This window comes from Ictidomys tridecemlineatus, chromosome 10 (assembly GCF_052094955.1).
Source record: "Ictidomys tridecemlineatus isolate mIctTri1 chromosome 10, mIctTri1.hap1, whole genome shotgun sequence".
Lineage (NCBI taxonomy): Eukaryota > Metazoa > Chordata > Mammalia > Rodentia > Sciuridae > Ictidomys > Ictidomys tridecemlineatus.
The window spans coordinates 38202689-38226305 of record NC_135486.1 but is presented as its reverse complement, the minus strand read 5'-3'; the positions used below and the strand labels follow the sequence as shown (position 1 = coordinate 38226305).

The window sequence follows — 23617 nt, the reverse complement described above, 5'->3', positions numbered from 1 at the left end:
AACTATGGCTGAAAAAAAAAAAAGGAATCACATCTACAGAAGTCACCTTGCAAGCAGGGATTCACAACCAAATTAAACCACAGGCCAACCATACACAGACCAGATTTGATTCTCTATCCCTGACTGGTGGTCCCCAGCCCATGTGGTGGGAAGACCTGCCCAGTTTTACAGATGGCAGCATTGTGCAATAGAAAGAGGTAGGGTTAAGAGCCAAACAGGCCCAGGTCCAAATCCTAGCCCCACCACTGAATTCAGCAATGTGACTCTGCATAGAGAGCTAGATCTATAATATAATGGCTAACAAATAATATATAATGCATGGAACTAAAAACTAGACCTATTATTAAATCCTGATTCATAGCAACCTTTCCTGACAAACCTCTTCTCGAGCACTAAAAATCCACTCCATTTATCCAGCAGATATTTACTGAGAACCAAGCAGAGGAAGATTAAATTGTTTATTTTTCAGTTGTGAACAGACAAGGTCCCTGCTCTCATCAAGTATTCTAGTGGGAGACATTTAAGTTTAAAAAAATAGATGATGTGCTTTTAGTCTATATAAAAATAAGTCAATATAATTATTTATAGTATAAAAAATAAAATCAATACAAGCAGTTAAATCCTGAGCACATATTTCTGGGTCTCTCCATGAATGACACTGCTATATGGTACTTCCTTCTGTATGCTCACCTATGTCCTGAACCAGACTGAGAACTTCTTGGGCAAAGAGATCACGCTTTATGAATCTTTATTCCCTATGAAATCTGTTAGAGTGCCAAGTACATGAAAGCATTCTACAGACTCCCGTCAATTAAGAGTATATTAATTACAGAGGATTCCACCACTTTAGACACTATCTAACCCCATCAGGTGCTAGTTGACATCCTTATAAAATACATAGGAGACTGTGCTTCTAAAACTGCTATTTCCAGACTGGATCCTTGTCATTGGGACATAGGTTGACCTCAATGCAGCAGTGCCCCTTTTATTTCAACTTCTCCGAGCAACTTTCCCATACCTATTGTTTTTCAGGTATGGAGAAAAGGACAGATTGTTTACCCATTTGGAAATTAATTTTTTTTTCATTTTGCCAAAACCTGTAAGCCCCCCAAAACTTACCAGAATGCAGCAAGAAAAAAAAAGTCACCAAATCCATTTCCTTACACTGGAAAACATACTTTTTCCTTCTCTTTCCCCTCCTCCTAGGGTTCCCACTAGAATCACTGAGGCTACAAATTCAAGCCAACAAAAATAGATAAGACCCAGAGGCAAGTCCTGGCAGATGGCCAGCTTCTGATCTTTGGGACCTCTGCATCCTTTGTTTCCAAATAAAGTAACAAGAAAAAGCACAGGTAGGAGTCAGGCAGGTGGGAGAGTTCTGTGCCAAAATCCTTTGTAAAACAGTCACCAGCCTTTGGGGTAAAGCTCCCATAACCCGATTCCTTCTGAAACTATTGGGGGACACTGAAAACACCCTGCTTTGTGAAGCACATTTTATATTCATTTCAGATTTTTCCATCCAAATTTTGCTGGATACCTTCGAGCAGAAAGCTCTGTGCGAGATGCTCTGGAAAATTCAAACCTAGGCGAGAAGAAAAATCTCTCTAAGTGACTCACAATTAATGACCCTCAAAATAAGGTGATCAACTCTCCTCACCACTGAAGCTGAAGAAAAGATCCCTAGGGATCCAAGTGTAAAATTCAACCACTTTCCTAGGACACAGAGATCCAGCAGGAAAGCCACTCTTCCAAGCCTCTAGCAAAAGTGTCTAAGTACCCACATGAACAGTGTCACCTGGGCTGCCCCATTCATATGTACATAGTCATTCAGAAAATCAGCCTGGTGGCTTGTCCACTTCTTCCCCACAGAAGAGCCAAACAACAGCCAGCCCAAACCTTACCCAGGAGGAGAAATTCAAGCAAAAATATGGCTTGGGTTATGATCTCCAGGCCACGGAAGATGCCAACCTTTCAACTCGTTGGGCTAGAGGGTTTGGGGAGTTGAAGAGGGGAAGGAGGAATGTCTGGCTTATCTTGGATTCATCTGTCACCCAAGGAAACTGATATTGTGGAGGTATTTATTATAATGAACCAGTCCTTGAATCATAACATCTTTCTGTGCCACCGATTCAACAGTTTACCCAGTGTCAGTTAATACAATGCATTTTAATCCTTAGACTACTATTGAAGCTGGTCCCAGTAACATTCAGCCTCCCTTCTGAGATCTTTTTATCACCTCCTGTACCTTCTCCATACTCCTTCTGATCTTTTGAGGGTTAGGTCTAAACTAGAGCCCCACAATCCACACAGCTTGTAGAAAGCTTTATCTGTATACACCTGGGTCCTCGTCCCCACTTCTACAGCCAGGATGCTACAGTTTGCTTCATATAAAAAAGATGAAGCACCTGCCTGGCCTTTAGGAAGCTACTGTCTTCAAGCTCTTTGCCCGTGGTGTCGAATTATGCTGAATGTTACCTTTTGTTTCCCAGAACAAATCACACCTATTTGTGATCGGCTGGCTAGGTTAGAGGTAAAATCTGGGATCCATGAATTGTTATTCTTGGACAAATTACAGGAAGTGAAACCCCACGATCAGTACCAATCTCCAACTCCAGGAGCTCATCAACATCATCTGCCGAACTGCAATCAACAAGGCGAGAGAGCAGAGCTGTGTGGTCAGGCCTTCCTCCTGGAGGGCTTGGGATGCTGTGGGTCTGACGGCATCACTGGAAGGAAAGGATGTTCAGGATGGAAGGTGCAGAGAGGAAAAGCAGCACTGCATGTGGGCAGGACACAGGGTGCAGTGGGAAGCACTGTAGACATGAGTGCATGTACGTGTCACCTACCTGACACACATCTGGGGCTGACCAGAGCCAGACAAACACGAGAGACCAAGCCATTGCTTCAAAAGAACTGACATTTTCAAAAGAATGGATCTAGATTTTTAAAGATTTTTACTTCTCTTTTGTGAAAACCAGGTAAAAGATCACTGAAGAAGAAGTTCTCCCCCAAGGCCAGGCAACACGAGACAACAATGGCAGTGGCTAGTGGCATGGTGACTTGAATGCCTCTTCCTGCCCCCAGCCCCACCCCAGTGCTGGGCACTAGATGAGAAGAGGGTGGAGGGGGTGTCAGGGCAGAAGGAGGGGGAAGAGGGAAGAACAAACCCTCTGCAGACCTTAGCTCTACTCCTTCATAAAACACATTTTCAAATGTAAATTGTCCTTTCAAAAGTAAAAGGGCTGGGGTTGTGGCTCAGAGAAAAAGTGCTCGCCAAGCATGCATGAGGCACTGGGTTCAGCCTCAGCACCACATAAACATAAAGGTATTGTGTCCACTTATACCTAAAAATTAAATGTTTAAAAAAGAAGTAAAAAGGAAAAAAAAAATCAAGGTGAAGGAGAAGTGAAAGTTGAAAGAACAAGGATGTCTGCCGTTAGGAAAACAAGGACTTCAAACACCGACATTAATGAGCAAATTTATTGGTAGGAAGAAATTCTAATCAATACTAATCAGACTCCGCAGGCCGCTTTGCCTGGCAGGGTTTAATAACACTTCCCAGCCCTGTTTGACAGGAGTCCACGCACACGCATACTAATGAGGCTGCGGGCACAGAATCTACCTTCAGGCTTCCCAGAGGGCCTAATGGGCACAAGCTCTGTCCCCAAGTACCCGTCAACCAACACATGAGGCTTCAGCCATTAGTTCAACTGGTCTGCTGGTTATTCCCTAAAGGTTGAAACCCACATGTGATGTGACCCAGGGCTAAATCCCCATCTGACCTTACCAGGGTCAGCACAGGATAAACCAGCTGGTTTGAAACACCACAGACTCCCCTCCGGGAATCCCTGCTTCCCACAATGACTTCTGATAACCTCTCCTCCCAGTTCCTTAACTGCCCTGGCGATTCTAGTGCTATCTCCTTTTCCCAGGGACTCCCATGGAGGGGCAGGTCTCCCTTCACTGGACCAGGGCCCAGCACCCAGACTTCTCATAACTCCAGTCTCATTTGTTCCTGAATGCGAACTCTTTCCTTCCTTCCTCCCCCCCAGCACTGGTGGGATCTGCTGTTATGTTCTAGACTCTTGGGGAGGATGGGGTACAAATCCTCTAGGCATGTTTCCTCTTTCTGCTGATCTGGGGTTCATTCTGGGGTCAAGGGGAGAACACATTAAGCCAGTGAAAGGGTTCTCCAGTGCTTACGGCAAGGAGCTAGTGTTCTGTGGATTGGGATAAATGTTTCCAAATCAAGTGTTTTGTGGGAAGCTTTTATTGTTTTCTTGGAGGGACGCTCTCCCACCTTGGGTAGGAGATAGCCATTTCAAGTTCACCCTATTCCTCCTCTCTTCTGGCATCTGTTATTAGAGAGGGAAGAAGACACAGTCTCTTGCCCTGGGACACCCTTATCTGGTGGGCACCCTTCTTGGCAGGTAGGAGAGATGAGCCAAAGAGAAGACACCAATGAGACAGCTCAAGCCCAGCCACCCTCCATGGGCCCCACTCAATAGACACGCCCCTTGTGTATTCTAGCACTGCTGCCTCATGGCCTGGGAACAGACTGCTCCATAACACCCCTCAGTCAAATCCTCCTCTCCCCCCAGCCTTGTCACCCAACCATAGAAGTATCAGATATTTTGTAAACCTGGTAGTTCAAAAGCTTTTTGAGGGGGAAAAAAATCATGACTCTTGATTTGATTGAAGGGGAAGAGTTTAGGCATCCCCTAAACGATGAGTTATTGTCAGGTACCCCTATCTCGGCTCCAGAGAGGAAGGTGCTCGTTCCTCTTCCCCAGGGGGTGCAGAATAGAGGAAATGAATCACTTCTATTTATAAACACTTCTATTCCTCTAAACTCTTCCTTTGTATAGTCTCAATATTGACAGGTAGTGGGTTGAGGCCGATTCTGATTCGGGACACACCTAGAATGTAAGACCAGTTGCTGCTGTCCTGGCTTCGGGTCTTCACTGGCTTTCCAGAATAAAAAGAAAAATCTCTCTTGACCCAATGGTTCAATCTTCACCTTTAGGTCAGATCTCCAAAGTTCACGTGGGGTCACTTAAGGAAGATGGATGGTTCCACACAAATTCATCCCTAGAGTGGGTAAGTTAAGGAAAATCCATCCTCATGGGTTAGAGATGACATCTCCTCATTCCTTAGCATTTCCATGGTCTTCAATAGAAACCTCCCTGCTTCCGCCCACACATCTGCCCTCACACACCCCCCATGGACTATCACACACATTCCCACAGCACTCTACAGACTCCATATGTCACCCACAGCCTCAGACACACGCCCATGACTCACACGCAGGGAGGGTAGACTGGTCTCAACCCCCAAGGCACTAAGCCTACCCTGAACTCTGACCAATGCTTCAGGAGACAGTAAAACTCAGTCTTCAGAGTTGTAATTTCAAAGTTCAATACCAAAGTTCATCCTCAAAAGTAAAGGCACAATGGCAAACTGAGGCTCTGAGACTAGATTAGAAGAGAATGTTTTCCTGAAAACAATTAATTCAATGAATAATTTTCAACTCCTATATATAACACTACAGAGGGCACTACAGATACAGAGAATGAAGTTCTAATTATATAAGATGAGAACCCTCATCCTAAAAGCTATCAACCTGGCTGGTTTATCATCATCAGTATTATTACCACCTCTTTCTGAAAATGCCTGTTGGAAAGGTCAATGGCACCCACTAGCCTCCTCCCTGGCCCTGCAGAGAGTCAGTGTTTATGAACCCCTTGGCCCTCAGTTTCACCCATTTACTGCAAGCGTTTCATTCCTATGATACATGACAACATAAACAGAGCCTACTCCACTTGAAATTTTCAATAAAAATAAGGATCTAAGTGATGCATATTTTATCCAGAAAACAGAACAATCTCAGGGCCATTTTTAATAACATGTCAGTCCCAGATGGGAATAAGAGGGAGCTTGAGCGTAATGAGGTGAATAGCCTGGTGAAGAGCCAGGCCAGGGTTCAGCCAACTGGGGGTGGGGGAGACAGGAGTGGGAGCCAGCCTGGTCTGAACTGAACCATCCTGTGAGAGTAATAAAGCCAAGAATCTAAGTGCATTCCTAATATTAGGGGATGAAGCCAAAGTCCACAGGGAAGTGATCTGAGAAGTTCAGTGCAGAGGATGAAGCCAGACCTGAACACCTAGATGTTTTGCACCAGCCTCAGGGAGGAGTGCCATAGCATGCTCCTTGAGCACACAGCAGGATAAGGATGGAATCTGAAAGATTCTAGAAGCCCCACAGCTGAGTGGACCAGGACTCCCACAGAGGAGCAGGCTGGGGTGTTACTGCCTGCACGAAACTCATGCTTCTCAAGTCTCTCTTCTGCCTTCATGTCTCCCTAGAAACCTAGAAGCACCTCCACACAAGAAATAATGTCCTCTCTTCCATGTGGAAGGTTCTTGAAGTTAAGGTAGCTGAGTAACCTCTCTTGCCCCAAACCTTTCAGAATCTCTAATGGCAGAGTTTGAAGAGGGAGACCAAGCTGACAGCTCAACAAGAGCAAGCGACAGACCGTCATACTCTGAAAATTCATCCTGGGTTTTAAAAATCACACAACTTGACCCTTTTTTGCTGTGGGACCGATAAACCAGGTTCAGCCCTCTTTCTGGGAAGAAATGGGAACCTCTGGAGACAAGAAGTATCCACATCTTTCACCTGTCATCTTCCTCTCCTCTCCCCAATCCCTGGGTCTGAAGTCAGAGCAGAGGGAGGCAGTGAGACAAGGAAAGATGGTGAGGAGCCACTCAAATAAGGGAAGAACTACATTGAACCCTTCATGCAGCCCACGTTGGGAATAGGTACTACACTAAAGGCTGGCAATGGGAGATGAAGGAGTCCAGCTTCCTGCTGTGACGGTTCAGCAGCAAACAGAATGAGAACCATGTTAACAAAGGTCTGATACCAAGGAGGGCAAGAATCATCCTGTGAGGGTATAAAGCCAAGAAAAACTTCCAGAAGGAAATAACCAGGCCCATCAGTGTATGATCAGCAGGCAAATACAATGTGCTTCCATCTGCTTTCTTGGTCGATAGCTGGTAGCTGAGGCCCTCTCCAGGAATTTCCTTCAGTCCTACAGAACTGGCTCATCCAAGGGCACAGTCCCTCCCTGAGGCAGCCCACATCAGACACTGGTCCAGTAGGAGTAGGTTACGAATGTGTATCTCCCTTGTCCCAAGGCAGGGACAACTATAAAAGGTATTCCAACTCCAGAGCACAATGGAGCCAGCTAAGTAAAGCTTTTGCTGCAAATGAACAGCAGTACAAGTTCCTCTTTGTTTAATCCTGCTTTCCTCACTCCCTCAAAAGATATCCCATGAGCAGTAAACCAGATGCACACAAATCTCTATCTCAGAATCCATTTCCTAGATAAGCCACTATCTTAGCCAGGCACAGCATCCAGGCAGCATCTCAGAAGGGGACAAATAAGATACAAAAGTTACTTATATTTTAAGCAAGCAAAGCACTGGATCATCTGCCAAAGATGCAAAAGTTCTGAGGAGTCTATGGAACATTCCAATGCTCAGAGGAGCTTACTTAAAACTTTAAGCCTGCCACCTGCTTCCCCAGCATCATCTTCATTCTTTATAAGTCTGTTTATCCATAGAAACAAAACGTTAGAGCTGTGATCAGGAATACGAATGAGGAGAAAGCCACCCTCAGGACAATCAATAATGCTGAGGGAACAGCATGGTTAGAGTTTTTTAAAACTGTTAGTTGTGAATGATGAAACAGAAAGAATGGAAACTCGACTTAGCATAGTAGTTGACAGCACATACAGCTCATTGTCTATCAGATCCTATTTTAGCCACTTTGTGGAAAATCATGGTGAGATACAGCCGAGATGGCCTTGAGGGTAAAGAAAAGTACAAGGTTATTCTTCTAAAACTTTCCCATTGCTGAAGTTTTCATGAGCTTCTCCTTTCTTGAAGGCTTTGTGTCTGTTAACAAAGGCAAAAAGGCTTCTCCAAAGTACCTTGGTTGCTGAAGCAGGCCCGGAGCCTCTAAACCAATTTGTTTTCCCCTCAATAAATCGTTCATTAATGTTGCTATGACATTTAAAGTTTAAAATGGTTTTATGACTTGAGATTAAAAAAGAATCATTCCAATAAATTTCTTATAACCGAGAGGATTCCTGGCATTTTGATTAAGTAGTTCCTTGTGATGATAAAGTTTTTATCTTGAATAATGAAGGGGGAAAGCATTAATCACTTTAAAGTCACCATTGGCTGGTCTCTGGAGCCAGCAGCCCAGCTGCCTCTCCTAGGGGATTACTTAGAAAGACAGTTTCAAAAACAAAAACGACAACAAAAACCTCACCAATCTTATAACGGAGTTAAGAGTTTCGAAATATTATTCAACGTGAGCCATGTCGAAACAGGTACAGATGGCCTGTGGTACAGATGATTTTAGTGGTTTTGTACCCCTTTAGACATGAGTTCCCATCTCCCAGCAGAAAATGGGTTGCAGCAGAACATGAAGGAATCTGGCTCTTTGACTAATGCTGGTACTTCCCCTGGGTTTTACTGCAGGATAGCACTAAGAAAGTCTACAGGCACTGAAATTTGCTGATGAAATACACAGCTCCTCCTCCAAGGGACCTAGGACTCTGAGAGGAGCCAAGTCATTATTAGTGAAATTCAAACTCCAGCTCACATCAGGATTCTTTCAGAACCCATGCCCATCAGCTCTGAATCCATCTTTAAAAATTCTCATCCCAGCTTGAGAAACAGTCACTTCTGACGATTAGACATACCAGTGATAATTCAATGCTGGGTTTTGGTGGTGTTAAAGGTATCTTTCCCAGCCCTCCCCTATTCCAAGTCTTACTCCTGCAGAAGGGAGTAATAAACCATATTTATTGAATGTTTACTATATGTTTGTAGCTTTTTATTATTTAAACTGCATAATCCTGAAATAGGTTTTAATGTCACTATTTTACAACAAAGGAAGTTGAGGTTCAGAGAGTTCAACTAATCTACCCAAAGACACAGACTAAAAAGCAGAGATCAGATTCCCATCTCAAGCTCCAAAATTCTTTTTCTGCTGTATAGACAGTGTTCTTTTCTCTCCTGCACTTTTGAATATACCTATGTTAACTGTTAGCTTCTCATTGCTATGACCACATACCTGACAAAAACAACTTAGAGGAGAAAAGACCTATTTTGGCTCACAATTTCAGAGGTTCCCTCTATTATTGGTTGGCTTCAAGGCAAAAACATCATGGTGGAAGTGTGTGGCAGAGAAAAGCTACTCAGTTCATTGCAGACAGGAAGGGCAGGGAAATGGAAGGGGGTGAGCAGGGAGAAAGCCAGAGACAAGATATAGTTCCTAAGGGCATGCCCCCAGTTACCTACTTCCTCTAACCATACCCAACCTGCCTACAGTTACCACCCAGTAGTCCAATCAAAATATTTATCCACTGATAAAGTTAGAGCCCTATGATCCAGTCATTATCTAAAAGCCATACCTCTGAAACTCATCGCATTGGGGACTATGCTTTCAAGATGTGAACTTTGGTGGGGGGGCATTCCAGATCCAAACTGTAATATTAACCAACTATACTTCTTATATTCAAGTTGTTTATGGTGTATTTAGAAACTCAAGCCAACTGAAGACATGCAGTTTGGAATCGGCATGATACAGGGAAAGGTAGGGCCCGGGGCAGACAAGAAACATCTTTTTCTCTGGTCCAATGAGCCTTTGTTATGCGATTCATAGGATAAAGTGACAACTCAAGTTTTTTCAAGGACAATGAAAGTCATGTGATCTGATTCAACAGGAACAATTTATACTTAAGGATTTCTTAATCTTTGCAGATTATTTCCTTCTTACTTTTATCTTATAATAATGCCAGGAGGTAAACAGGGTATAAATTGTTCTGCTCACTTTACAGACAGGAGAAATGAGACCTAACTTGCCCATAACACTCGTAAGTAGTGAGCCTCAAACTCAGGGGCTCTGTCAAACCTTTAGGGTGATGGATAGCTTCTCATATGCTCACCTCTCCACGCACACTTCTTCATACAACTTCAGGAGTGCAGTGAATCCTGCCAGTTTAGCTTCGACTGCCTAGAGTACTGTGTACTCAGAATGTACACATTTTGAATGCCCCACGCAAGTCCACGCTCAGCCAGAAAATCTTTCATATGTATTTGACAAAGTTCATATTCCCTTTCAGGAAATTATTCAATATAGGCCCTTCATTCTAGGAACTTAAGTGTTATGGTTTGGATATGAGGTTTCCCTCAAAGCTCCTCTGTTTCTGCAGGAATATTCAGAGGTGAAATGATTGGATTGTAAAGCTGTAATCTCAGTCCATCCTAATTTGACTATAGGATGGTGGTAACTGTAAGAAGGTAGGGCATGGCTGGAGGAGGTGGGTCACTGGGAGTCCAAGATGCCCTAGAAGAGTGCAGGGTCAGTGTGGCCCCTGACGCTCTCACTCTCTGCTTCCCAAGCACCACAGAATGAGTTGCCTTCCTCCTCTATATTCTTTGGCCACGATTTGCCTCACCTTGGGCCCAAGAGCAATGGACTCAGCCATCTATGGACTAAGACCTCTGAAACCATGAGTTCCAAATAAACTTTCCCTTCCCTAACTTGTTCTTGTCAAGTATTTTGGTCACAATGACCCAAAGCTAACACACCAAGACTATGTTGAAAATAGAAAGGGACAAGGTCTGATCATTCTTCCCTCCTACTTCCAATAGTGTAACAGTGATCAAAAAATAACCAAAATGACAGTACCTACCTTAGTGCTTTACATGTGTTCTATCATTGCTCCTCACAGTCCTATGAATAGGTACTATTTTAATCCCCAATTTACAGAGATGCAATGAGGCATAAAGGCATTAGGTGACTTGGTCAAGGCAGTAGTAAATGACAGAGCCAAGACTGAAACCTGAGAGACTCCAGAGACCAGGTTCTTGACCACTATGCTACACTGCCATCTAGCACTGAACCAAAGACAGCCTGGCGGCGGTAAGTTCAAAATACCTTCCCGCTAGTCTGCACCTGGCCTGTTGCCCGATCCCCAGTGCACCAAGGAGAATCAGAGCCCTGGAAATGGATGAGCATCAAGCTATAGCTGGATACCTGTCTCTCATCTTCTGTATTTACCTGCCTCACTAGTTCTACCAAGTTCCTTGGATCCTCCTTTAGATTCTGATTCACGGTTCAACCGTGATTAATGATTATTCTTCATTAACCCATTCATAAAACTTCCAGTTTATTATCAAACACCTGCTATTATCAAGGCCCTGTTCTAGGCTCTGGGTGGATAACCTTTAAAGAAGGCTGCAATTTTGTTAACTTTTATATCAACTCCACCAGCCTCCTTGGAAGCACCGTGTCTCCTCCTGCATCTGCACCAACACAGGCAAGATCAGACTGGCATTTACAGCTGCTTGGTCTTTTGGCAACTAGGCCTGATCCCTTTCTTAGGTGTTCTTGGGAGCTTTCTCATTTAATCCGATTCCTCCCAGCTCCTAGCTCGACATTATATACACAATGGGTGCCCAGTAAGTTTTAAGGAATAAAAAATAGTAACAATTTTTGTAGTATTGCCAGAGGCCCTCTGTGACCTTCCTCAATGAACAGATAAGTGCAACGTGCCCTCATTACTAGTATGAATGCTGTTTAGGGGCCAGGGACCCATCTCTTAATGGGATTACACATGCCCCTGCAATTCTCTGGTAACACTTTTAAAAAGTCTGGTAATTTCCTTTTTCATACAGAACCAATTCAAATTTCTGTTCAGACTGTATTCAATTTACGCATCAGAAGATTTTTTATAATCCATAAAATTTCATCCTCTGTTATAGTTCAACCCCCCACTGCTGACTCCTGACCACTAAAGCCACCTAAGACCATGTAAATAGGTCCAGAGAAGTCTTTGTGCTGCCTCAGTTCAAAGCAGCAATTTCTGTCACTTCACAAAGCCACCTAAAAAGCCCAGCCATCAGGCCCACTCTCCCTTCATTCTTACCCACCAGGGATTCACTGTCAAGTTCCGTCACCTCAACTTTCATGATGTCTCTCAAATCATTCTATCCTCCCTTCCATGGGAAGATTCAGGCCCTTCTGGTTCATTACCTAACAGGTGTACCACAACCACCACCTTATGCTTCTCTGCCTCACCACCCACCAGCTGCCACACCAATACTGGATTACCATTGTAGTGACAAAGTCGATCCTGTTAAGCCTGTGCTTAAAGCCAGGTAGAGGCTCCTCGATGCCTCAGTGGGATTAAACCCCAGCTCCCTGGCCAGTCCCTCAGGGCTTTCCACAACCTGGCCTCCCCTCTGTTCACATGGGTCACACCTCTGCCCAGCCACACTGGGCCTCATTCTTTCCAAACACACACCCCCCCTCCCCACCTCTAAGCCCCACTGCTTCCTCACCCATGATGCCCTCTTCCCCATCTGCCAGGTCTGGCAGCATCTCAGGTGAGTGCTCAAATCCAGCCCCCGTGTCACATTCCCTGAAGGCTTCAGAGGGCAAGTTGAGGCTCCTTCTGTATTTTCTGTCACTATTTTCATGTCCCAGGAAAGCGCTTGACGGTATCAACACCCTGATAAGCTGTGATCCCCGACAGAGTGGCCCAGAGCTTATCTATTCTTATGTCTTCAAGGCCTAGTGAGCTGCCTGCTACAGAGCAGACAGAGAATGTCAGCTAGACTGGCTGAATTAGACTAATTTAGGCTGGTGAGAATGAGGATAATATAACCTAAGAAAATGTATCTAAGACTGATGCTTGAGGAGGAGGCAAAGAGCTTTTGTGAGACAATACCATGAACTAAACGTGTGGCAAAATACCCTTCTTCATGCCTTTCAACAAGCATTTAAGGAAACCTATTAGTGTGAGGTATTATGCTAAGTGTTGGCGACATGGTAATGAGCAAAAGCAGACCTTGTCCATGTCTTAATGGTGCTGACAATCCAATAAGGAATCATATCATAAATAAATGCAAAGCTATAATGAGGCCCCAAAGTGGTAGAATATATTGTTTGGAAACTAATAACCAGAGAATTTGACTTAGAGATCAGAAGAGGCTCTCCAGAAGAAGCAATTCCTCAGCAGAGTTCTGAGGGAAAGTCTATTAAGTGAGTAGGGGGAAGGAGAGTATTTGAAGAAGATGGAACAGCATGTGGGAATTCCCTGTGTCAGAAAGAGACAAGGTGCATTCCAGAAATCAAAAGAAAACTCCTAAGGCTGCACTATAGAGGGAATGCATAGTGTATGATAAGGTAGGAGAGAGAAAATAGCTGAGACCAAAGCAGAGAGTCTTATAGATCTTGTAGATCAGTTCAAGAATTTTCCCTTCATCCTAGAAGGAATGGAAACCACTGGAGTGTTTTAAGCAAAGGATGCCATGTTCAGAAGTGTGTGTTGTGTTTTAAAACCATTCTCCCTGCAATACGGAAAATGGAGTGAGGGTAGGGTGGGGACAATAAATAGGGATTGACCGGGTGGAAAACTATTTCAATTGTTCATACAAGAGATGAGAGCAGCAATGGATATGTAGAAACAATAGAAAATTTGGGGAAATGTTAGGTATATAGCAACCAGAAGATTTGGTAATTCAGAGGTGAGAATGCAGGTGATATCAGAAATGACTTCTGGAATCTGGTCCATGCAACACAAAAGGTAATGGTACTACTTACTGAGATAACTTTGGAAGAGATCAAAAACTGGGAAAAGAACAATAATTATAGCTAACAAATTAACTGGGGAAGGGACACGCCTATGTGAGATCAAATGCCAGGTAAGAGCTACATTAGGAATAGTCTTTGAGAAATACCCTAAAGAAAGCTTTAGGCTGGGGGGCAGCAGGGCAGTGACTGGCTCCGAATCATGTGATAGTGCTTTCTCTTAAGAAAAAAAAAAATCTTCAAGTACATAAAGAAACTTACTGAATCCTCCCAAACATCTACTCATCTTTGTGGAGATTAATTTCAGTGCTGTAGCACAATCTTGCCAGATCCCATCTCAATCCCTGGAACCCTACTAGACCCTTTCTTTCAGATAAGGATATCTAACATGGTCACTTGACAGGAATCTATACCGGTATAAGTCACTAAAACTGTATGCATCAATAGCTGCATCCATCCCAGTGGAGATGTCTAGAGCTTCAGAGGACCCTGCCCCGCACCCAGTGGTGGCAGAACAGAGGGCCTGGGCAGTGCAGACCACATCCTCCTGGCCATGGAAGGAAGAGGCTTTTTCTCAGGGTCTGCTGTTTGACAGGGCCAAGGACCACGGAACAAATCTTAGATACTGTGGTTTGTGAGCCACCTACAACCCCAGGGCACAGTAGGGAGAAAAGTCAGTGATGTAATTTGGGACTCACAACCATTTCAGTGGCCAAGGTGAAGCAGAAGGACAGAGAAGTCAAGTGTAGAAAGACAGGACTGGGAGGGGAGCAGAGCAGACACTGGGATGTCTTCAAACCTCACCTGTGGGCAGAGAGGAAGGATCAAGGTTTCTGAGGAGGTCAGCAGACTCAGGTCAATGTTTCAAGAAGGAAATGAGACTGGAAAGAAAGAACTGAAAGGGCAAAGGGACACAGGCAATAACACAGAAAACAGTGAGAGGGTTGCAGAAGGGTCCTACAAAAACATGAGTCTTGCAATGAATTTAAAGAAAAGTAGTATCATAAAATTCACATGAAGTGTGAATTTTTAAAAAGATTACTTGAGCAATCTTTAATATTTAGAATAAGCACAGAATCACTTCATTCGTATTATCAAGTCCTACCCCCCATTACCTACATTCATGAAATGTGCCATTTTTTTCTTCAGTTCTTTTTTCTTCCTTTTTTAAAACCTACACTGTCAGCTCCTGATCATAGGTTCCCTAAATGTGCTTTCCTTTTCTCATAAGAACTGAGGTTCCATAGAGACTTTAGAGCAAGAAAGCCAAAACCTTTGGTTAAGTCTGGTCATTACAATGAAGTAAGCGCAATTTTCCCCATGATGCTTGCCTATGAGTGACAGAACGTTTCACCCCACCTCTGCTGACAACCAGCCCTGAGAATAACCCTCACACATTTTTGCAAATGAAAAACAAAATAAGCAACCAGAAGATAGACACACACACACAGAGATACATAAATATGTACACATGTACAAAAGATTACAACATATTTAGTATTTAGGACAATTTTGGCTTTTAAAAATGAAACATTGAAGCAGAAAATAACTTTCAAAATGTTATTTCCTAATAAAAAAACTTCCTAGTATTGAAATGTCAGAAACAGAAAAAGGCACTAATGCATTTGCCACATTTTCAAACACACTGCTATCAGAGCCCTCGTAAGCCATCGATGATGGTTTAAGTGACAGTAAGAAGTCTGGGCAATTAGCAGCCAATTCACATTTTATTTGCTTATTCTCTGTCCAGAGGTAGGAGCGGCAGGCAGGTGAAAAAAATAATCAAGATTATAGGGACTCAAAAGCATCATTTCTGTCTACAGTGACAACTTCCTTTCTTTCCCATCTTAAGACGATGAATTTCACCTTCCTTTGTCATGAAAAAAGAAAAAAAATCACACTGGAGGCAGAGAAAAATGACAAATTTTTTTGGCAGTAGGAACAAAAGAGGAAAGAGAAACTCTCAACTGGTCAATGTCCCCTGTTCAGACACTTGCACTAGGATCCTCCATTGGAATGTACTGCTAAGGACTCCTCTGGCCAGCCCAGAGGACATTCTCCAAGGGAGGGCCACATCTGCATGCCTGGCCAGGTGCATCCAGCAGACCGAGAATCTATATTATAGCTATAGATTAGTAAAAAAACAAAATTTTCATGAACATGCAAAATCCAAATGAAAATGTTTCCAAATGTGTATTTTCAAATCACTGTCCAATCCATGTTGGATGTGTATAATGTGTATAATCATAAAGCCACATGCTTTATGATTTGGTTCGACTCTTCCTCATGACTTTGCCCACTGGTTTTGCATTCCTATCTTAAATCGCTGCTAAAAAAAACAACAACAAAGAAACAACCCATTTCCCCTTGCCTTGCTTACTTAAGTGAACCCAAGAGTGGCCCAAGTCCCTAGTTCCACAAAGAAACTAAAGCTTTAGGCTGGGGGCCGGGAGGAGGGACAGCAGGGCAGTGACTGGCTCCAAATCGTGTGATGGTGTTTTCTCTAAAAAGAAAAAGAAAAGTCTTCAAGTACATAAAGGAACTTGCTGAATTCTCCCAAACATCAACTCATCTTTGTGGAGATTAATTTCAGTGCTGTGACACAATCTTGCCAGATCCTATCTCAATCCCTGGCTTATTCGGAAGAGGCAGTGAAGTGGGGCAGAGAAAGAACTCTTTAGAGTGAATCGAACCTGAATTTAAATTTCCAGACATGCCACTTACTGCCTGTGAGGCTTTGTCAAGTCTTGAAACTCAAAGAGCATGTGTTCCCTCTTTTAGGAAAAAAATGGCAAAAATCCATGTTCCCCTTATTGGATTCATAGGAAGCATTGGGGGAGATGACTCCTATAAAAAGCCTAAGCATAGTACCCCGTACCCTTTGGTAGGATCTTAGCAAGTCATGACTATGGCATTAGTTTTAAGATGTTGTTCAAGCACTGATTAAGACAATAACAGAAGAAGATCAGTTGAGTAGAGTTGAATGGATCTGGGGAAAGAGGAGAGGGAGGGAAATGGAAGGCACCAAGAAATGAGATTGACCAAATTATATGATGTATATGTATGAATATGGCATAATGAACCTATTATCTATAATTAGAATGCACCAATCAAAAAAGTGGAAAAAAAATGTTGCTCAGTGTCGCTCATTTTTTTAATGTAAAAAAAAATCTCTTCATTTGAAGTGCAATGCTCATTGATGCAAACATACACAGAGAATATATACACAGTATACATTTTGTGTACCAGTATGTGAATGTGTGTAAAGAAAAAAAAAAATCACCTGTTCTTGCTACTAACAAAGGAAGCCATGTTACTATTTTTCCCTCCCTCAGTTCTCTCCTTTGGCTACATTGTATGAAGGCTCACAGTTTGCTACATTATTGTGGTTACACTAAATTGTAATTTTAATTCTGATGATAAATGTTACCTAGGAGAAAGGCTGTTCCGGAACATCTTTTATGATTACAGGATTATTGCCTAAATTAGGAATAATGGTCCCTAACAATGTTCTTTACTTTTAAACTGTCTCTAGATGCCACTGTGGGGGTGGGAGGGGTAAAAACCAAGTCCTCTGCCATCTTCTATGCCATCAGGATGCCAAAGTCATCAGCGTGATTCCTAGGTGACCCGTCTTTTCAGGACTTTAGTGATAAATGAGGTATTAAATATGATGAGAATCCTACAGGACAATCCAATGCTTTCATATTTCATCATTTGGTTTATAATTCTTTTTCTTCAAGCAACTTTTTCATTTAAAGGTCACAGTGGCCTACTTCATAAGCCCTTGATGATCTGAGAAGTCTTTGCACAAAGAACCTTCCTTGACTAGAAGAAACAGATACATCCTCATGTCCATGAGGATTTACTATAAGGACACAGGACAAAATTCTAAGGCAAAAAGGTCTTTGTGGAAACAAGAACTGAGACAGCTACTCTGTGTCCATTCATGGCTTTCTCAGACCCTATTTTCATCTTCAAGATATGCTGTAGTAGCAAGTTACAGTACACAGTAAATCCATTCTTATAAATCTATATAGAGAAAAGCATTAAAATACAAAATGCATACAATTGTTCAAAGGAAAATGCTATGTAATACAAAGATACTCTAAGAATTTCTAATTTTAAAGAAAAAAGTTTTCCATTCAACTACCAAAAAACAAAACAAAACCCAGAATCACAGAACAAGTCTCTATAACACAACTCCTATTGTTAATGAAGAGAGGCTTCGAATGACTATTTTCTCAAAATTGTTCTTGCAATTGAAAAATGTGAAGGGAATAGTTTATTGCCTATAACTTTGTTCTTTGTCTTAAGCAATAATCAAATCTCTTAGGCAACACTACAAAACAAAATCATAAGCCAGAGCCCAGTCCAATTTCAAGTTTCCAACAGGTATTCTCTGACACGAGTTCTTATTCCTTCAAGGGACATCTTCTACCCCATTCCTTGCTTGCCTGAACCATTATCCAACCCGATATATTAAAATGCCAATTTGCAGTAGGGTGGCAGGGCCCTTCCAGTCTCCACTCTTCACCTATAGCAGCTGACTGTGGAAAATAGATCATAGAAATGCACCTCTGTTAGTCCAATCCCATGGTCTCCATTTCCTTTCTACTTTTGTTATCGTTGGAGTATCCACACTGGTACAGAAAGAGGGGTACCTATGAAGTGAGGAAGGATACAATTGCATTGAGACAAATTACAACCAGTACAATAACTATATAAAAGGAAAGGGCAGCTCACTTTTCTGGTTGGAACAATTTCTGAACTAGTGAAACAGGCAGACAACAAGACAGGGTGAATGGGCCTTATAGTACAACATGCATCAGCTACCAACTGCAATTTTTAGAGTTGTTAGCCCTAGGTGCCATATTAAGGGAAATTTCTCGTTCTATTCCCATCGATTCTGACAGAACAGGATAATGTGAAGTCCTACTTTTCCATTTGTTTTGTTCATCTTTTTCAGTGTTCTCTAGACAGTGTTTTCTAGACACAATGGGCAGTTGGGTGAGGCCATATCAGAAGCCATAGACAGATATCATTTTAAACCTGAAGCCCCGAGTCACTTTTTTTCACATCTTCCTTTTATATACAGTTCAAAACCTGACCAAATATTCGTTTTATAGCAGTAGTTCTCAACCAAGCACAATTATCCCCACCCCTCACCTTCCAGGAGGTATTGGCACTCTAGAGAGACATGTCTGGTTGTCAAAACTAAAGGTGCAGCTGGCATTTAGCAGTTATAGCCCAGAGATGCCACTGATCATCATAGATGCACAGGAGAGGTTCCCGCACCAAATAATTACCCCATCTAAAATGCCAACAGTGCTGAAGTTGATGAATTTCGCTTTATGGCGAAGGTGTGAAACAGAACCCCTGGGGGAATAATTTGACAGGCATCTTCACTGTTCTCCTGATCACCTATATTAGCATACCATGCTTTATCTAAATGCAGTTACATTAACTTGTTAAGATATATAAATCCTTCTCCAACTCCAGTGAGTATAGAAAGGCAGTGTTTCTCCCCTCTTGGTCTTCGATGACATAGTAGAGGAAAGATATAATCATTAACAATGAGATACTGAAAAGCCCCCAGCCCATCCGCCCACAGTCATGTAATGCTGAACTCGGCATGCCTAGGTTGCCTACATATGACAACAGCAAGTGGTTGAGTTCCCCAGTGAGATACTGGAGAGAATTGGCCACTTTCTATTTGATCAAATGAATGGTGTTGAAAGAATACTGAAAAAATTAAAAAACAAACTCTAATCTGATCTTCTAAATATCCACACTAACTATGAGCCACCAAAAAACAATAGCATCAGTCTGGGTTGGGTGGGGGATGGTGAGGGTATGCATGCTAGATGCATACAAACTTCCCAGAAAATTCTTAGATTGTTTTTATTAAATTTTATAGTTATGGCTTCAGTGATAAGCTGTACATCTCAAAGTATTTTTTACCAAAAATAAAACAATTTTTAAGTAATTTTTTCAATTTAAGACAACTGAGTTAAAGTAATTTTGTCAATTTAAGATAGCACTCTTATGTCCAACAACAGCTAGTGACCAGACGGGACAACCACATGCCCCTGTTCCCCTTGAAGTAGTTCTGAGAGTTGGGAAGCTGGAAGCCAACTGAGTAACTGCTGGAATTACTTTCATGCACCCCCAAGATGTTCTTCAGGCTCTGTAATTTAGAGCCCAGGGTTTTGGCTGTTAGTTATCACCCATTTGGCATATTTGAATGGTTTCTGTTGTCATTTGGCATGTTGTTAGTGTGTTCGGTGCTATCTACTCACAAGGAATCTCTTGCTTCCCCAAATTTTCAACTGAAACCTTTCCAATATTTCCCATACAGGTACAAAATAAAGAGGGAGGGAGAGGAGCAAGACAGACAGACAGACAGACAGACAGACACACACACACACACACACACACACACACACACACCAGAAAGAATGTCCTTCACAGCAGTTTTAACTGTGGGTCAGCCCACATTTGCTGTGTGGACAGAGCTGACTGGCCATTCCTCTCCCACTGTTCTTCCTCCTCCCTCAGCCACAGAGATTCCAACAAATATCCTGAGAACCATCAACTACACAAGACAGATGTTTTATATATCCTTATGGTTCTTTCACATCCTTAAAAACAGGAAAAGGTTTTTTTTTCCCCCAACTTTAGAAAACATCAAGGAGGGTGTTTTACTGCCCTACCCCCCACAGTATCAGCACAGAAGCTTCACAGACAAGGTGCTAGCACCTGAGGCCATGCCCTACAACCCAGAGCTCCATGAACAGCGACAGCGAGGGCCATCCCCTAAAGAAGTGTCTGTGCTCCTCCCTGCTTCCCCAAAACAGCTGAACAGTTCTTTAAAAAAAAATTGTTTTAAAACTAAGATTGGTCAGGAAGACTAAGAAATGTGGATGCTAGGCCAACTCTCCACCAGTCACTTCCAGCAGCACATTGTACTTGTAGTACACACACAGAATGCAAGAAAAAAAATGAATAAAAATTAACCTAATGCAGAGAGTCCTTGTGGATGACCAAAAAATTACAGGAGTCAATTCTGTTGCTACCTTGGCCCCAATGCAATAGGCAAAACTCCACAAGACTCCAGGTTTTCTCTGGGCAGTCCATTACTGCTTATATATACAGGGAACACATAGGGTAGGAGTTTCATTAAAAACAATATTCTATGGAAAAAAATGCATAATCTTCTGCTCCACGTGACGTGATCATCTCCCCCAGATCCTCTGGTAGTCAAGATCATCTCCCCCAGATCCTCTGGCAGCCACAGTCATCTCCCCTATGCCCTCCTGTAGCCAAGATATCATCTCCAGGTCCTCTGGTAGCCACAGTTAAATCTATCAGGAATGTAGGAAACTACCAGAGCACCAGAGATGGGACACAGTGGGAAATCTGGAAGGAAAGATCATTGAGCTCCACATGAGCCATCTGAATCAGGAAGGAGTAGGATGATACGCAAAGCCCACAGGTGCCTGCCTAGCAGCACCTAGCAGAAATGCCCAGAAGAGCATATAGCAAATAAAAAATATAACTAGTCCAATGCTGGGTAGCCAGCAGGTGAAGATATTCTTCCTCTTCATATGGCAGCCACTACGCCCAAGTCTCCCACCAGCTTCCCATTCTCTTCATCTCCTGCCTCTTCCCCAATCCCATCTCCCACAGTAACATTGGGACCAGTGGAATATTCTGCATGGAGACGCCATGCCATATGCCAACACACTTAAACTAGATCTTCTTTGCTCTTGGAGTCAAAGTTGATTTCTCAGCAATTTTAACCAGGTTTCATGAAACCAAATTGCCAAATTCTTGATTTCCTTACTAGAGAAAGCCAGAGTTATCAAAATCATAGAAAATCCCTAGTCACTTCACTGACAAAACCACAGAACCCTTTAATGACTGCCAATTTAAGTAGTGATGACAAGCTGGATTTATTTTTATTTTCACCCTTGAAAAATATACACCTGAGTAACCATACACAAATGATGAGAAAGCTGACCTCAACTACCTGCCCCATGATATTGAACCCAGAATAGGATGAAGAAGCTCTTACATGTATAAAGATGTAGGCCATATGTCAGTTACAAATTTATTTAAACCATGGAAAGACTAGCTCTAGACATGAGCCAAAGAACAACTGCTGGGGATGCAGTCTTTCCAGGTACATCCAGTTCCTTTGGAGTTGATAATCCCCAAAGGTAATACCTTCTGAAGCAGCTGGCAGCATCTGCATTGCTACAAAAGCAAATCTATGAACAAAAGCCAGGGTTCTCTGTATCACTCATCTCCATTTCATCCAACCCCTGCTCTTGGTTCTGATTAAATTCATGTGCCAGTGAGCAATGGTAGGGTCAAAAGGTGAGGATCAGGGTATTCCATCATTTAAGACATTTACAGTGAATAAACTGCTGTCCTAGATATCATGGGGTTTTCAAACACAAAGAAGAGAGACCTTCAAGGTGCTCCCAAAACCTAGAAAGAAACCATGACCCTACCAACCACTTAAAAAAAACTGATGGAAAGAAAATGAATAGTCCACATTTGGCTTAGCTAATGCATGCTGGGCAAGTGTTCTACCATTGAGCTTCATGCTGTAGTATTCTAACTGGCTTGATCTTTCTTATGCCATAAATACTTGCCTTTTCTGTCCTTACCACACACAAAAAGAAGTTCAGGCAGTTGCTTACTGTCCTGTCCCATAATTACATTGGTAATATTCTGTAAGTAGCTGGAACTCCGGATATGGTGCTCAGGGAAACTCTGGATTGGGGCTTGGAGAAGACCATGGTTCTTGAATTGCTTAAGTCCTAGCACAATTTTGTCCACTTTAGCCTCAGAATCCTATGATTATGTAGTTTCAGTGCTAGAAGAGACCTTTTAAATCATAAAACTTTTTTTACAAATGAGTGTTGCCTAGAAACAAAAAGTGATTTGCCCAAGATCAAGAAACAAATGGAAAAGGAATCTTGGGCCTCTGAAGCAGTAGACGAAAGTGAAAAATGTCCGAGAACCTAGAAACGACCCCCCATAGAGCAAAGGGAGACTATATATTTGTAGCTTGTTCCAACTCAATCATTTGCCTGTGTAATCAGATGCACTTCCTCAGCTAAATGCTTTCCAGCTCATTATTTTGCTTAAAAAATGATTAAAAGGTTCAGAAATATTTATTTTAATTTCTAAAGTAGATTTCTCTGCAATAGACTCAGTATATTAATAAACACTTACAAATGTAACTATTAGAAACACTGTCTGCAAGTAACCTTTCAATTAGAAATAGACATTGTGGGCTTTCAGATTCTAAAGTGTTTTTATTTTAAATGGCCTGCTCACAACTGAAACCAGCCTGGGGGCTAATTGCTCTTTCTTTCTATCCTGGATGCTTTTGAAGGTCTGACCTTCCCTTGGGATCCTATGTTGCTCCCGAGGACACCAGAATCACCGCTGGATGTACAGAATGTGCTGCTAGATCTGTCCTTTCAATCGGGATCCTGCCATCCTTGCAACTTATCAGTTTCCACACTGACTTACTGAGGATTGCAGCCCATGCCGACATTTCTCATTAGATTCAAATTGAACAAATGTGGACCGTGTGCTATTCATTGTCAGACCCTGTGAAAGCCACTTGCATGTGGTTATTCTCTCCTCATCCTGAATGAGTGCACAACCATCTCTTGTCCAAGTATTTTACGTGCATCACCCAAATAAAATCATCATTTCCATTTTTAAAATTATAAAACCAAGTAATATGTGACAAAAAGATTCAAACTCAGGAGCCCGACTTCACTGCCTATACTTCTACCACTAAGCTATTTCACTCTGTGGCCCATATGGGGTGGGGGGAGCATCCACGCCTCTTAACCAACACTGAGGACCATCCCAATCTAGTGGTCTCTTTATTTCCATGCCAGGAATC

The 23617-nt window shown here is 42.5% G+C and overlaps 1 protein-coding gene across 3 annotated transcripts in view; it reads right to left on the bottom strand.

Moving 5' to 3' along the window:
* The window catches only part of Hhat (hedgehog acyltransferase), a 316410-nt gene that overhangs the window by 98303 nt on the left and 194490 nt on the right, over positions 1-23617 (bottom strand). The window lies entirely within an intron of this gene.